The sequence below is a fragment of the Canis aureus genome, chromosome X (assembly GCF_053574225.1).
Source record: "Canis aureus isolate CA01 chromosome X, VMU_Caureus_v.1.0, whole genome shotgun sequence".
NCBI classification, from domain to species: Eukaryota; Metazoa; Chordata; class Mammalia; order Carnivora; family Canidae; genus Canis; species Canis aureus.
Genome location: NC_135649.1, coordinates 80,674,145 through 80,690,752, shown reverse-complemented (window position 1 = coordinate 80,690,752; position 16,608 = coordinate 80,674,145).

Sequence of the window (16,608 nt, the reverse complement as noted above, 5' to 3'; positions counted from 1 at the left end):
CATCAAGTGCCCTCATTAATGCCCATCACCCAATTATCCCTTTTTCCCACCCACCACCCCTCCAGCAACCCTCAGTTTGTTTCTTATAGTTAAGAATCTCATGGTATGCCTCCCACCCTGTTTTTATCTTATTTTATTTTTCCTTCCCTTCCCCTATGATCATCTATTTTGTTTCTTAAATTCTACATATGAGTGAAATTATATTTGTCTTTCTCTGGCTGACTTATTTTACTTAGCATAATACCCCCCTAGTTCCATCCACATCATTGTAAATGACAAGATTTCATTCTTTTTGAAGGCTGAGTAACATTCCATTGTGATATATCACTTCTTCTTTATCCATTCACCTGATGCCAAGTGATGTTGAGCATTTTTTTCATGTGTCTATTGGCCATTTGTATGTCTTCTTTGGAGAAATGCCTGTTCGTGTCTTCTGCCCATTTCATGACTGGATTTTTTGTTTTTGACTGTTGAGTTTGATAAGTTCTTTATAGATTTTGGATACTAGCCCTTTATTTGATAAGACATTTACAAATATCTTCTCCCCATTCTGTAGGTTGCCCTTTAGTTTTGTCGACTGTTTGCTGTGTAAAAGCTTTTTATCTTGATGAAGTCCCAATAGTTCATTTTTGCTTATGTTTCTCTTGCCTTTGGAGACATGTTAAGCAAGAAGTTGCTGAAGCTCAGGTCAAAGAGGTTGCTGCCTATGCTTTCTTCTAGGATTTTGATGGATTCCTGTCTCACATATAAGTCTTCCATCCATTTTGAGTTTTTTGAGGAACCTTTCAAGGTGCCTTCATTCTATCCTTCTTACAATTTTCGGGGCAATATTTGAAAAATTCTGACTGATCCTGGAATGGCATAACTTCTCAATCTATAAAAATCCTACTCATAAAAAAAAATCCTACTCATAATTCAGGACATAATTCAAATCATTCTCATCACAAATCCTCTTTAAATTCTCTCTAGATCTAATCCAGGATCTCAGGGAAAGCTTTCTCAAGGAAGTGATTTTTGGGCTGAGATATGAAGGTTGAGTGAGAGTACCCTAGGGAATGAGAGGGGAGAAAGCATTCTGAGCAGAGGAGACAGTATATATTAAGGTCTTGAGGCAAAGATAGTGTGGTTTGTTGGAAAAACTGAAAGATAACCAGAAAGTCAGTATGGCTGAAGTACAGAGAAGGCCAAAAACCTTACAAATAGGACAGTCTCAAATAGCTGTGCAGTTAGTGTACTACACAAAGTACCTTGTCAAGGGAGCTGAAATCCAGCCCATGTTCTGCTTGCTAACAGCTAGAGCTGTGTCTATCGAGAAACAGTATGTTTTTCTAATTTGTGCATTCTTATTTTAAATGTCAGAAAGATGCAGAAAAGCTAGCAGCAGTCCTTACAAGGCCATGAATGTTCTGGCTCCTACCTATCATATCATCTTTACCTAGAATTCTTTCCCTCATTCTCTCTGTGTTCCGACTACACAGGTCTTCTGCACCCTCAGGACCTTTGTACGTGTTTTCCTTGTTATACTGGGTTCCACTATCATACACTCAAAACAATGCTTGGTACACTGTTGAGGTTCAATGAGAATGTTTTAGTGCAAGGTCCATGACTCAAGTCTGATTTGGTTGCATTTGAGTTTGGGTCTGAATGAATTACAGTTGAGTTAGAATTTACCTGGTCTTTAGGCTAGGAAAGATGGTGTAACTCCCATTTGTAAGTGGTGTGAGCAGTGATTCTTGCTATCTATGCATGGCAAAGCGGGTCCTTTTTTTCCTGGGGCTTCTGCCATCTTTAGAGATGGAGAGAGTTACAAGGACTTCTTAAAACAGGTAATAATGGGGCACCCCAGGTGGCTCAGCAGTTTGATGCCACCTTCAGCCCAGGGCATGATCCTGGAGACCTGGGATTGAGTCCCACATCGGGCTCCCTGCATGGAGCCTGCTTCTCTCTCTGCCTGTGTCTCTGCCTCTCTCCCTCCCTCTCTCTCTCTCTCTGTCTTTCTCATGAATAATTTAAAAAACAGGTAATAATGATTTTTTTTCAAAAAGAGTTGAAAGCACAGAGGAGAGTTGTTTCAGACTTTCTTCTACCTCAAAACTTAGGATAGCCTTCTCTGAGGACACATTACAACACCCAACCAGAGTCTGCCCATTAGCCTGGATTTCTACAAGAATAATAGGCTCCTATTACAACCATTTGTTCTATAAATACTGATTAAGCACCTATAATAATGAATAAGAAAGGCATTATCCTTGACTTCATAGAGCTTATATTTTGGCATCAGGTTCAGGAATATCAGTAAGATTATCTTACAGGGGAATTGAGTCTTCTTAAGGGGCTAAATACTCATTAGCAGCTTATATAGAAAACTTACAAGATACAGAGAGAGGCTTTGAGGTCAGCCTGACTTGGGTCCAAGTCATAGTAGATTCTACCATCTGAGAGCTATTTAGCCTTGGGCAAGTTTCCTTTTCTGATCTTCAACTTCTTTATCTGTAAATGGGAATGATAATACCTAACTCATAGAGCTAATATGAAGATAAAATTATATAACATGTAAAATGATATAGTCTAGTGCAAAATTAATAAATATTTCTAAAAATACATTATATTCCCTGTTTCATGGAAAATGATTTTTTTAAACAAAACATATCTAGAAAAAGGGTCCAGTTTTCAAGAACTCAGAATAAGTAATCAGAGGAAATATCATGGTTATAGGAAATGTTTCCTATCTTTTATCTCCCTGTAAAGGTTGTTATCTTCTTGAGATAGAAAATACCTGTTTATTTTGGTATCCCCACCAATCTCAGTGCCTAGTATAGTGCCTGTGAGTGCTAAGGATAAAGGACTTGTTTTATTCACTTCTGTACTCTCAAGGTCTCATATAGTGTCTAGAATATAGTATACCTATTATACACATTAAGGCACTTAATCCTCACAACAGTTCTCTAAAGCAGTGCTATTATTATCCTTGTTATTAAGTGATGAAACTGAGGCATAGAGAGGCTAAGTCAATTGCCCAAAATACCATGCTAATTAAGTGCTAGAGCTAGAATTAGTTTTTGTTTGTTTTGAGGTTTTAAAAAGATTTTATTTATTTATTTGAGAGAAAGAGAGAGAGAGAACATGAGCAGGGGGAAGGGCAGAGGGAGCAGACTCCCCACTGAGCAGGGCTGAAGACAGACACTTAACCTACTGAGCCACCCAGACACCCTAGAGTTAGAATTTGAACCCAAGCAGTCTGGCTATAGGTCTGCACCCTTAACACCTAACACAATCACACACAAGGTGACTATTATATATTTGTTGAATGAATACAATTGCAAGAAAATGTGAATTATAATCATGTAAAAGAAGGAATCCATTATACATGTGTGTAGTATACAATAGACATGCTCCCAAAAACCAGATAAAAATAGATTCTTTTGTAAATTTCATGCACTTTTACCATTATGCCAGCACATTATTGTTTGAGAAGTTAACCCTCACTGTGCATTAGGGGTTCCTGCTGCTCAAAGCTACTTGTAGTGACCCATTTTGTTATGTCAAGAATCTCTTTTTGACAAAAGTCAAATAATCATTTCCTAAATTGTCCAATTTATAAAAAACAGCGTTTTCACATACTGGCTTCCTGCTAAAGCAGGAAGGCTTGGCAAATATCCTTTAGAAGATCCTATTCCAATCACCTATAACCTACCCTTTCACCCCACCTCTCCCCTCCAACCATAAGGCTGGAAAGATAGTTGGTGCCCTCTTCTGGGAGTTTGGGGCAGTAGCATACATTAGGCTCACCAGAGGGGCATTTCTAAGAAATAATCATGTCAAGTTCTTTCAATTCTGGTGATAAGAATGGAGTTGATTTTTGGATCTTTTTATGAAATAAGAAATTGAATCTTTTTCTGAAAATAGGAAAGCTGGCCAATTCAATCAGGCAAATCTCCTGAAGCCCTGATGGATAGAGAAATGGAAATGGAATAAAAATTCAGCTGAACGAGGGATGCTGAGCAGATACTTCCTTTGGCCAGGTACACTTTACATATCCTTCAAATCATAGTATGTTATGATAAAATTTACCATTTATTTAGGATTATGTATGTGCTAGATACTTTCTATACATTGCCTCATTTAAATCTTACCACAATCCTAGAAGGTAAAGAATATCTCCAAATTATAGTTAAGAAAGTTGAGATTCAGGGAGGTTAAGCAATGGACAAAAAAAATGGCAGAACCATAAATTCAAACCCAACTCATGTTCTTTTCAGTGTAATATATTTTCTCTTTGTATTTCTTTTGGCCCTGAGTCAATATTTCACTACTAAGAGATGTCAGAGAAATGTTCTTGACAGATGTAATCCCAATGCAATACCACTGAAATATCAAAGAAAACTGTGCCTAAAACTCTTATATGGACCTTTTGCTAGTTGTCTTGACAACTTGTTTTATTTAGTTATGTTGGATAGAAAGATAGGAAGTTTAAAGTGGTAACAGACAAGAAGTTAAAGGCTAAAGAGAATGATGAGGAGGCAGAAAAGGGGTAAGAAAGAAAGGAGTGGTATGGACATGGAGGAAAGAGAGGCTTTTTGACTACCTCTTTATTGCTCATAAAGCCAGAACTAGCACATCAGGGGTGAAACCAGCTTTCTGGAGAGCACAATCTGCATGAAATGGAATAATAATATCTGTGTAATACTTTGTGCCAGGCACTGTTGAAGTGCTTTACACATTATTAACTCATTAAATCCTCAAAAAAATCTTATGAGGCAAGTCTTTCGATTAATCCCATTTTATGTATTAGAAAATTGAAGCAAAGAAAGGGCTATGGTTTCCATTTTATGCATGAGGAAACTGAGACACAAAGTTGAGTATCCTGCCCAAGGTCAAGCTAATTAGTGGTGGAATTTAAACTTAGGATACTGGCCCCAGAACCATGTTCTTACCCATCATAATATATTACATCTCCTGATATGTTGTAAGGATAAGTATTTTTTTCTGGAAATGTTTACTTTGGGTCTGTATGAGAGTGTGAGTATTTGTGCTTTATTAATATTGGGCTGCAATGTAAAATGTATTCCTGTGAATCACAAGCAAAAATGTCTAAAACCTACTGCTCTAACAATAGTATTGATGAATTATACAGCTTCAACCACACTAGAGATAGTGCTAAATTACTCTCTAAAATGATTTTACGAAATCGCATTTCCACCAACAGTGTAAAAAAGTTACCTGTGTCCTATATCCTTCCCTGCACTTAATAGTGTCAGGCTTTTTTTTTTTTTAACAGAGACTATTGATTGATTGATTGTATGTTTTTTTTAAGATTTTATTTATTTAATCATGACAGAAAGAGAGAGAGAGAGAGAGAGAGAGAGGCAGAGACATAGGGAGAGGGAGAAGCAGGTTCCAGGCAGGGAGCCCAACATGAGACTCGATCCAGGGTCTCCAGGATCACACCCCAGGCTGAAGGCAGCGCCAAACCGCTGAGCCATCAGGGTTGCCCGATTGTATCTTTTTTTACTGGAGTTCGATTTGCCAACATATACCATAGCACCCAGTGCTCATTCCATTAAGTGCCCCCTTCAGCGCCCATCACCCAGACACCCCATCCCTCTACCCACCTCCCTTTCCTCTATCCCTTGTTCGTTTCCCAGAGTTAGGTGTCTCTCACGTTCTGTCACCCTCACTGATATTTCCCACTCATTTTTGCTCCTTTCCCCTTTATTCCCTGACACTATTTTTTTTTATATTCCCCGAATGAATGGGAACATATAATGTTTGTCCATCTCTGACTGACTTACTTCACTCAGCATAATACCCACCAGTTCTACCCACGTTGAAGCAAATGGTGGGTATTTGTCATTTCTAATGGCTGAGTAATATTCCATTGTATATATAGACCATATCTTCTTTATCTATTCTTCTTTCCATGGACACCAAGACTCCTTCCACAGTTTGGCTATTGTGGACATTGCTGCTAGAAACATTGGGGTGCAGGTGTCCCGGCCTTTCACTGCATCTGTATCTTTGGGATAAATCCCCAGTAGTGCTATTGCTGTGTAATAGGGTAGGTATATTTTTAACTCTTTGGGGAATGTCCACACAGTTTTCCAGAGTGGCTGCACCCGTTCACATTCCCACCAACAGTGCAAGAGGATTCCCCTTTCTCCACATCCTCTCCAACATTTGTTGTTTCCTGTCTTGTTAATTTCCCCCATTCTCACTAGTGTGAGGTGGTATCTCATTGTGGTTTTGATTTGTAGTTCCCTGATGGCCAGTGATGCGGAGAATTTTCTCACGTGCTTGTTGGGCTTGTTGGCCATGTGTATGTCTCCTTTGGGGAAATTTCTGTTCATGAATTTTGCCCATTTCCTGATTGGATTGTTTGTTTCTTTGATGTTGAGTTTAAAAGTTCTTTATAGATCTTGGATACTAGCCCTTTATCTGATAGGTCTTTGGCAAATATCTTCTCCCATTCTGTAGGTTGTCTTTTAGTTTTGTTGACTGTATCCTTTGCTGTGCAGAAGCTTTTTATCTTGATGATGTCCCAATAGTTCATTTTTGGTACTGTGTTCCTTGCCTTCATAGCTGTATCTTGCAAGAGGTTGCTGTGCCAAAGTTCAAAAAGGGGGTTGTCTGTGCTTTATTCTAGGATTTTGATGGATTCTTGTCTCACATTTAGATTTTTCATCCATTTTGAGTTTATCTTTGTGTATGGTGTAAGAGAATGGTCTGGTTTCATTCTTGTGTATGTGGCTGTCCAAATTTCCCAACACCATTTCTTGAAAAGACTGTCCTTTTTCCAGTGGATAGTCTTTCCTGCTTTGTCAAATATTAGTTGACCATAGAGTTGATGGCCAATTTCTAGGTTCTCTCTTCTGTTCCACTGATCTATGTGTCTGTTTTTCTTTCATTTTTTGAGATTTTTATTTTTATTTATTTATTCATGAGAGAGAGAGAGAGGCAGAGACATAGGCAGAGGGAGAAGGAGGCTCCATGCAGGGAGCCCGATGTGGGACTCGATGCTGGGGCTCCAGGATCACGTCCTAGGCCGAAGGCAGGCGCTAAACCACTGAGCCACCCAGGGATCCCTATGTCTGTTTTTCTGCCAGAACCACACTGTCTTGATGATCACAGCTTTGTAGTACAACCTGAATTCTGGCATTGTGATGCCCCCCGAGTCTGGTTTTCTTTTTTAATATTCCCCAGGCTATTTGGGGACTTTTCTGATTCCACACAAATCTTAAGATGATTTGTTACAACTCTCTGAAGAAAGTCCATGGTATTTGAACAAGGATTGCACTGAATGTGTAAATTGCCCTGGGTATCATTGACATTTTCACAATATTAATTCTTCCAATTCATGAGAATGGAGTATATTTCCATTTCTTTGTGTCCTCCTCAATTTCTTTCGGAAGTGGTCTGTAGCTTTAGGGTATAGATGCTTTACCTCTATGGTTAGGTTTATTCCTAGGTATCTTACACTTTTGGGTGCAATTGTAAATGGGATTGACACCTCCATTTCTCTTTCTTCAGTCTCATTGTTAGTGTATAGAAATGCCACTGATTTCTGGGCATTGATTTTGGATCCTGCCACACTGCCAAATTGCTGTATGAGTTCTAGCAATCTTGGGGTGGAGTCTTTTGGCTTTTTATGTATAGTATCATGTCATCTGCGAAGAGGGAGAGTTTGACTTCATCTTTGCCAATTTGAATGCATTTTATTTCTTTTTGTTGTCTGATTGCTGAGGCTAGGACTTCTAGTCCTATGTTGAATAGCAGTGGTGAGAGTGGACATCTTTGTCATGTTCCTGATCTTCGGGGAAAGGTTCCCAGTGTTTCCCCATTGAGAATCATATTTGCTGTGGGATTTTCATAGATGGCTTTTAAGATGTTGAGGAATGTTCCTTCTATCCCTACACTCTGAAGAATTTTGATCAGCAATGGATGCTGTATTTTGCCAAATGCTTTCCTGAATCTATTGAGAGGATCATATGCTTCTTGTTTTTTTCTCTTGTTGATCTGATGGATCACATTGATTGCTTTACGAGTGTTGAACCAGCATTGCATTCCAGGGATAAATTCCACTTGGTCATGATGAATAATCTTCTTAATGTACTATTGGATCCTATTGGCTAGTATCTTGTTGAGAATTTTTGCATCCATGTTCATCAGGGATATTGGTTTATAATTCTCCATTTTGGTGGGATCTTTGTCTGGTTTTGTAATTAAGGTGATGTTAGCCTCATCAAATGTGTATGGAAGTATTCTATTCCTCTATCTTTCAGAACAGCTTTAGTAGAATAGGTATTGTTTCTTCTTTAAACATTTGATAGAATTCCCCAGGGAAGCCATCTGGCCCTGGACCTTTGTATCTTGGGAGGGTTTTGATGACTGCTTCAATTTCCTCCTTGGTTATTGGCCTGTTCAGGTTTTCTATTTCTTCCTGTTCCAGTTTTGGTTGTTTGTGGTTTTCCAGAAATGTGTCCATTTCTTCTAGATTGCCTAACTTATTGGTGTATAGTTTCTCATAATATGTTTTTAAAATCATTTGTATTTCCTTGGCATTGGTGATGATCTCTCCTTTTTCATTTGTAATTTTATTAATTTGAGTCCAGTTTTTTCAGGGATGCTTGTATTGTGATGTATTTCCCTCTTAGGACTGCTCTTGCTGTATCCCAAATATTTTGAATGGTTGTATCTTCATTCTCATTAGTTTCCATGAATCTTTTTAATTCTTCTCTAATTTCCTGGTTGACCCTTTCATCTTTTAGCAGGATGGTTAACCTCCACGTGTTTGAAATCCTTCCAAACTTGTTTTTATGATTTAGGTCTAATTTCAAAGCATTATGGTCTTAGAATATGCAGGGGACGATCCCAATCTTTTGGTATCAGTTCAGACCTGATTTGTGACCCAGTATGTGGTCTATTCTGGAGAAAGTTTCATGTGCCCTTGAGAAGAATGTGTATTCAGCTGCATTTGGATGTATATAGATGTAGATATCTGTGAAATCCATCTGGTCCAGTGTATCATTTAAAGCTCTTGTTTCAAGGGAGGGGCAAGATGGCGGAAGAGTAGGGTCCCCAAATCACCTGTCCCCACCAAATTACCTAGATAACCTTCAAATCATCCTGAAAATCTACGAATTCGGCCTGAGATTTAAAGAGAGACCAGCTGGAATGCTACAGTGAGAAGAGTTCACGCTTCTATCAAGGTAGGAAGACGGGGAAAAAGAAATAAAGAAACAAAAGGCCTCCAAGGGGGAGGAGCCCCGCGAGGAACCAGGCTAAGGCCTGGCGAGTGTCCCCAGGACAGGAAAGCTCCGTCCCGGAGAAGCAGGACCTGCACCAACCTTCCCGGGTGGAAAGGCGCCCGCAGGGAGTTGTAGCAGGACCCCAGGAGGGCTGGGTTGCCCTCAGGCTCCCTGGGAAACTAAAAGACACCTGCCCGCCCAGGAGAGTGACCCGAGCTCCCTAAAGGGCTGCAGCGGGCATGGCGGGACCCGGAGAAGGTCGGAGGGGCTCAGGCGGCGGCTCTGCGCAAAGGGGGCTGCGCGGCCTGGAGCAGCTCCGAGGGGCTCGAGCGGCGGCCATGCGGAGAGTGGGTAGCCTGGCCGGGAGCATGAATCCAACAGCGCAGGCTCCGGAGTACTGGGCGCAGAGACACAGCCCAGGATCCGGCCTCCCCCCCGGGACAGGCAAAGGCCGGGAGGGCCCAGGACAGGAAGGACTCTCCTGCCCCGAGCTGAGCAGATCAGCGGCCCCGCCCAGGAGCCTCCAGGCCCTGCAGACCAAGAGCTCCATACTTCCTGCTGGGGCTCAAGCCAGGGCTCCAGAACAGGCCTCGCCACCGTGGTTGTTCCTCCTGTGGCCTCACGGGATAAACAACCCCCACTGAGCCCTGCACCAGGCAGGGGGCTAAGGAACTCCCCCAAGTGCTAACACCTGAAAATCAGCACAACAGGCCCCTCCCCCAGACCAGCTAGACGGACAAGTTCCAGGGGGAAGTCAAGGGACTTAAAGTATACAGAATCAGAAGATACTCCCCCTTGTGTTTTTTTTTCTTTTTGATTTCTGTTTAATTCCCCCACCCTTTTTTTCCTTTCTTTCTTTTTCCTTCTCTTTTTCTTCTCTTTTTTTCTTCCTTTTTTCTTTTTTCTTTTTCTCTTTTCTTTCCTTCTTTCTCTCCTCTCTTTTTCTCCTTTTCCAATACAACTTGTTTTTGACCACTCTGCACTGAGCAAAATGACTAGAAGGAAAACCTCACCTCAAAAGAAAGAATCAGAAACAGTCCTCTCTCCCACAGAGTTACAAAATCTGGATTACAATTCAATGTCAGAAAGCCAATTCAGAAGAACTATTATAAAGCTACTGGTGGCTCTAGAAAAAAGCATAAAGGACGCAAGAGACTTCATGACTGCAGAATTTATCTAATCAGGGAGAAATTAAAAATCAATTGAATGAGATGCAATCCAAATTAGAAGTCCTAACGATGAGAGATAATGAGGTGGAAGAACGAGTGAGTGACATAGAACACAAGTTGATGGCAATGAGGGAAACTGAGGAAAAAAGAGACAAAATATTAAAAGACCATGAAGACAGGTTAAGGGAAATAAACAACGGCCTGAGGAAGAAAAATCTACGTTTAATTGGGGTTCCTGAGGGCACCGAAAGGGACAGAGGGCCAGAATATGTATATGAACAAATCATAGCTGAAAACTTTCCTAATCTGGGAAGGGAAACAGGCATTAAGATCCAGGAAATAGAGAGATCACCCCCCTTAAAATCAATAAAAACCGTTCAACACCTCGACATCTAATAGTTAAGCTTGCAAATTCCAATGATAAAGAGAAGATCCTTAAAGCAGCAAGAGACAAGAAATCCCTGACCTTTATGGGGAGGAGTATAAGGGTAACAGCAGACCTCTCCACAGAGACCTGGCAGGCCAGAAAGGGCTGGCAGGATATATTCAGGGTCCTAAATGAGAAGAACATGCAACCAAGAATACTTTATCCAGCAAGGCTCTCATTCAGAATAGAAGGAGAGATAAAGAGCTCCCAAGACAGGGAGGAACTGAAAGAATATATGACCTCCAAACCAGCTCTGCAAGAAATTTTAAGGGGGACTTATAAAATTGCCCATTAAGAAGAAGTCCAGTGGAACAATCTACAAAAACAAGGACTGAAGAGATATCATGATGACACTAAATTTATATCTTTCAATAGTAACTCTGAACGTGAACGGGCTTAATGACCCCATCAAAAAGCGCAGGGTTTCAGACTGGATAAAAAAGCACGTCCCATCTATTTCCTGTCTACAAGAGACTCATTTTAGACAGAAGGACACTGACAGCCTGAAAATAAAAGGTTGGAGAACCATTGACCATTCAAATGGTCCTCAAAAGAAAGCAGGGGTAGCCATCCTTATATCAGATAAACTACAATTTACCCCGAAGACTGAAGTGAGAGATGAAGAGGGACACAGTTCAGATCTGTGTCTGAACATGCACAAATATCATACTTAAAGGATCTATCCAACAAGAGGACTTAACAATCCTCAATATATATGCCCCGAATGTGGGAGCTCCCAAATATTTAAATCAATTAATAACCAAAGTGAAGAAATACTTAGATAATAATACACTTATACTTGGTGGCTTCAATCTAGCTCCTTCTATACTAGATAGGTCTTCTGAGCACAACATCTCCAAAGAAACGAGAGCTTTAAATGATACACTGGACCAGATGGATTTCACAGATATCTACAGAACTTTATGTCCAAATTCAACTGAATACACATTCTTCTCAAGTGCACATGCAACTTTCTCCAGAATAGACCACATACTGGGTCACAAATCGGGTCTGAACCGATACCAAAAGATTGGGATTGTCCCCTGCATATTCTCAGACCATAATGCCTTGAGATTAGAACTAAATCACAACAAGAAGTTTGGAAGGACCTCAAACACGTGGAGGTTAAGGACCATCCTGCTAAAAGATGAAAGGGTCAACCAGGAAATTAAGGAAGAATTAAAAAGATTCATGGAAACTAATGAGAATGAAGATACAACCGTTCAAAATCTTTGGGATGCAGCAAAAGCAGTCCTGAGGGGGCTCTGTTACTGTCCCAGGGAACCCGAGGTGAACTGGTGCAGCCACTCTGGAAAACTGTGTGGAGGTTCCTCAAACAGTTAAAAATAGACCTGCCCTATGACCCAGCAATTGCACTGTTGGGGATTTACCCCAATGATAGAAATGCAATGAAACGCCGGGACACCTGCACCCCGATGTTTATAGCAGCAATGGCCATGATAGCCAAACTGTGGAAGGAGCCTTGGTGTCCAACGAAAGATGAATAGATAAAGAAGATGTGGTTTATGTATACAATGGAATATTACTCAGCTATTAGAAATGACAAATACCTACCATTTGCTTCAACGTGGATGGAACTGGAGGGTATTATGCTGAGTGAAGTAAGTCAGTTGGAGAAGGAGAAACATTATATGTTCTCATTCATTTGGGGAATATAAATAATAGTGAAAGGGAATATAAGGGAAGGGAGAAGAAATGTGTGGGAAATATCAGAAAGGGAGACAGATCGTAAAGACTACTAACTCTGGGAAACGAACTAGGGGTGGTAGAAGGGGAGAAGGGCGGGGGGTGGGAGTGAATGGGTGACGGGCACTGGGGGTTATTCTGTATGTTAGTAAATTCAACACCAATAAAAAATAAGTTAAAAAATAAAAAAGCAGTCCTGAGGGGTAAATACATCGCAATACAAGCATCCATTCAAAAACTGGAAAGAACTCAAATACAAAAACTAACCTTACATATAAAGGAGCTAGAGAAAAAACAGCAGATAGATCCTACACCCAGCAGAAGAAGAGAGTTAATAAAGATTCGAGCCAAACTCAACGAAATCGAGACCAGAAGAACTGTGGAATGCATCAACAAAACCAGGAGTTGGTTCCTTGAAAGTATTAACAAGATAGATAAACCATTAGCCAGCCTTATTAAAAAGAAGAGAGAGAAGACTCAAATTAAAAAATCATGAATTAGAAAGGAGAGATCACTACCAACACCAAGGAAATACAAACGATTTTAAAAACATATTATGAATAGCTATACGCCAATAAATCAGGCAATCTTGAAGAAATGGACGCATTCCTGGAAAGCCACAAACTACCAAACCTGGAACAGGAAAAATTGAAAACCTGAACAGGCCAATAACCAGGAGGAAATTGAAGCAGTCATCAAAAACCTACCAAGATACAAAAGTCCAGGGCCAGATGGCTTCCCAGGGGAATTCTATCAAACGTTTAAAGAAGAAACCATACCTATTCTACTAAAGCTGTTTGGAAAGATAGAAAGAAATGGAGTACCTCCAAATTCGTTCTATGAGGCCAGCATCACCTTAATTCCAAAACCAGACAAAGACCCCACCAAACAGGAGAATTACAGACCAATATTCCTGATGAACATGATGCAAAAATTCTCAACAAGATACTAGCCAATAGGATCCAACAATACATTAAGAAAATTATTCACCATGACCAAGTAGGATTTATCCCCGGGACACAAGGCTGGTTCAACACTCGAAAAACAATCAATGTGATTCATCATATCAGCAAGAGAAAAACCAAGAACCATATGATCCTCTCATTAGATGCAGAGAAAGCACTTGACAAAATACAGCATCCATTCCTGATCAAGCCTCTTCAGAGTGTAGGGATAGAAGGAACATTCCTCGACATCTTAAAAGCCATTTATGAAAACCCCACAGCAAATATCATTCTCAATGGGGAAGCACTGGGAGCCTTTCCCCTAAGACCTGGAACAAGACAGGGATGTCCACTCTCACCACTGCTATTCAACATAGTACTGGAAGTCCTAGCCTCAGCAATCAGACAACAAAAAGACATTAAAAGCATTCAAATTGGCAAAGAAGAAGTCAAACTCTCCCTCTTCGCCGATGACATGATACTCTACATAGAAAACCCAAAAGCCCAAGATTGCTAGAACTCATACAGCAATTTGGTAGCATGGCAGGATACAAAATCAATGCCCAGAAATCAACGGCATTTCTATACACTAACAATAAGCCTGAAGAAAGAGAAATTAAGGAGTCAATCCCATTTACAATTGTACCCAAAAGCATAAGATACCTAGGAATAAACCTCACCAAAGAGGTAAAGGATCTATATCCTAAAAGCTATAGAACACTTCTGAAAGAAATTGAGGAAGACACAAAGAAATGGAAAAATATTCCATGCTCATGGATCGGCAGAATTAATATTGTGAATATGTCAATGTTACCCAGAGCAATTTACACGTTTAATGCAATCCCTATCAAAATACCATGGACTTTCTTCAGAGAGTTAGAGCAAAGTATTTTAAGATTTGTGTGGAATCAGAAAAGACCCCGAATAGCCAGGGGAATTTTACAAAAGAAAACCATATCTGGGGCATCACAATGCCAGATTTCAGGTTGTACTACAAAGCTGTGGTCATTAAGACAGTGTGGTACTGGCACAAAAACAGACACATAGATCAATGGAACAGAATAGAGAACCCAGAAGGGGACCCTCAACTTTATGGTCAACTAATATTCGACAAAGGAGGAAAGACTATCCACTGGAAGAAAGACAGTCTCTTCAATAAATGGTGCTGGGAAAATTGGACATACATGCAGAAGAATGAAACTAGACGATTCTCTTTCACCATACACAAAGATAAACTCAAAATGGATGAAAGATCTAAATGTGAGACAAGAGTCCATCAAAATCCTAGAGGAGAACACAGGCAACACCCATTTTGAACTCAGCCACAGTAACTTCTTGCAAGATACGTCCACGAAGGCAAAAGAAACAAAAGCAAAAATGAACTATTGGGACTTCATCAAGATAAGAAGCTTTTGCACAGCAAAGGATACAGTCAACAAAACTCAAAGACAACCTACAGAATGGGAGAAGATATTTGCAAATGACGTATCAGATAAAGGGCTAGTTTCCAAGATCTATAAAGAAATACTTAAACTCAACACCAAAGAAACAAACAATCCAATCAGGAAATGGGCAAAAGACATGAAGAGAAATCTCACAGAGGAAGACATAGACATGGCCAACATGCACATGAGAAAATGCTCTGCATCACTTGCCATCAGGGAAATACAAATCAAAACCACAATGAGATACCTCCTCACACCAGTGAGAATGGGGAAAATTAACAAGGCAGGAAACCACAAATGTTGGAGAGGATGCGGAGAAAAGGGAACCCTCTTATACTGTTGGTGGGAATGTGAACTGGTGCAGCCACTCTGGAAAACTGTGTGGAGGTTCCTCAAAGAGTTAAAAATAGACCTGCCCTACGACCCAGCAATTGCACTATTGGGGATTTACCCCAAAGATACAGATGCAATGAAACATCGGGATACCTGCACCCTGATGTTTATAGCAGCAATGTCCACTATAGCCAAACTGTGGTAGGAGCCTCAGTGTCCATTGAAAGATGAATGGATAAAGAAGATGTGGCCTATGTATACAATGGAATATTCCTCAGCCATTAGAAACGACAAATACCCATCATTTGCTTCAACGTGGATGGAACTGGAGGGTATTATGCTGAGTGAAGTAAGTCAATCAGAGAAGGACAAACAGTGTATGTTCTCATTCACTTGGGGAATATAAATAATAGTGAAAGGGAATATAAGGGAAGGGAGAAGAAAAGTGTGGGAAATATCAGAAAGGGAGAAAGAACATAAAAGACTCCTAACTCTGGGAAATGAACTAGGGGTGATGGAAGGGGAGGAGGGTGGGGGTTGGGGGTGAATGGGTGATGGGCACTGAGGGGGACACTTGACGGGATGAGCACTGGGTATTATTCTGTATGTTGGCAAATTGAACACCAATAAAAAATAAACTTATTAAAAAAACAGAAAACAAAACAAAAAAAATAAAGCTCTTGTTTCTTTGGAGATGTTGTGCTTAGAAAACCTATCGATTTTAGAAAGCGCTACATTGAAGTCACCAAGTATAGGTGTATTATTATCTAAGTATGTCTTAACTTTGGTTATTAATTGATTGATATGTATGGCAGCTCCCACATTCGGGGCATATATATTGATGATTGTTAAGTCCTTTGTTGGATATATCATTTAATTATGATATAGTGTCCCTCTTCATCTCTCACTACAGTCTTCGGGATAAATTTTAGTTTATCTGATATAAGGATGTTTACCCCTGCTTTCTTTTGAGGACCATTTTAAAGGTCCATGGTTTCCAACCTTTTATTTTCAGGCTGTAGGTGTCCTTATATCTAAAATAAGTCTCTTGTAGACAGCAAATAGATGGGTCCGGCTTTTTTATCCAGTCTGAAACCCTGCCCCTTTTGATGGGGTCATTAGGCCCATTCATGTTCAGAGTTACTATTGAAAGATATGAGTTTAGTGTCATCATGATACCTATTCAGTCCCTGTTTTTGTGGATTATTTCCTTGAACTTCCTCTATCTTTTAAAGGGTCCCCCTTAATATTTCTTGCAGAGATGGTTTGGTGGTCACATATTCTTTCAGTTCTTGCCTGTCTTTGAAGCTCTTTATCTCTCCTTCTATTCTGAATGAG